Source organism: Trypanosoma grayi (genome assembly GCF_000691245.1).
Source record: "Trypanosoma grayi strain ANR4 Tgr_427_V1, whole genome shotgun sequence".
Classification (NCBI taxonomy): domain Eukaryota; phylum Euglenozoa; class Kinetoplastea; order Trypanosomatida; family Trypanosomatidae; genus Trypanosoma; species Trypanosoma grayi.
Genome location: NW_008826046.1, coordinates 1 through 1236, shown reverse-complemented (window position 1 = coordinate 1236; position 1236 = coordinate 1).

Below are 1236 nucleotides of genomic sequence, written 5' to 3'. Positions count from 1 at the left end.
AAAGGACAGCCCCCCCACATTGTTCAGGGGGGCCACACACACACACACACACACAGCTGCTGCGGCTGCAGTAATCGTACACTTAGCTTTGCAATGCTATAAATAAAAACAAAAAACTTCGGTTTTTTTTGTTGTTGTTCTTTTTCTTCTGGTTGTTGTTTTTTCTTCTTGTTCTTCTTTGCTTTCACGCTTTCGTCTTCACGTGTCGAGCCGAACCACTTCGATTCTTTTCCCCTCTGTTATCATCGTCCATGATCCCGCGTGTTGTTTTCATTGCGTTCATCCCTCATTTTTCAGTTCTTCGTTGATTTTGTTTTTTTTTTGTTTTTTGTGTGCTTTTTCTTTGTTTGTTTGGAAGAGGGGGGGGTTCTTTTCGTTTCATTTGACTTTCTTCCCGCACTCTTCATATCATCTCGCTTCTATATATATATATATATATATATATATCTCCCGCTGCGCCTTGCCTCTCCGTTCGATCCATCTCGCTCTACCTCCAGCGTCCTCCACCCCACCCCCACCCGGCATACACAATGTTCATGCGCAGGCCCCTTCGCACCGCCTGCCTGCCGCGCGACGCGTGCATGCAGGCGAATACACACAGTCACTCATACATACATGCATACATACATATATGTATATATGTATGTATGCGTGTGCATGTGCATGTGCGGGAGTGCATTGGCATTACGACTTGACGATGATTTGGAATATATCGCAGCCGCGCAGCACCTGCACCAAGAAGTTATGGTGCTCGCACAGCACCTCCACGTACTTCTGCAGCGCCGGGTTGACGGTGAGCTCCTCCTCCGGCACGTCGGGGAACTCCTCGCGCGCCTCGTGCTGGATCTGCATGCTGCGGTTCGCCAGCACCTCGCGCAGGTGCGACAGCGAGTGGAGCGAGTAGCCCGCGNCTGCATGCTGCGGTTCGCCAGCACCTCGCGCAGGTGCGACAGCGAGTGGAGCGAGTAGCCCGCGACGTCGAGGATCATGTCGCCCGCCTGGAACTGCAGCTCCTCCTCCTCCACCTTGGGCAACGGGCGGGCGATGCTCGTCACCTCGAGGTTCTTGTTGATGCTGCAGCCGAGGATGCCCTCGATCGCGAGGTTCGCGCTGGGCGGGTGGTCCATGTCCTCCGGCACGAACGTCATGTAGTGGAACGGCTTCGTCTGCCGCGGCGTGCCGGTGGCGCGGCGGCGGCGCTGTGGGCTCTCGAGATCCGACGCCGCTGCGAGCCGC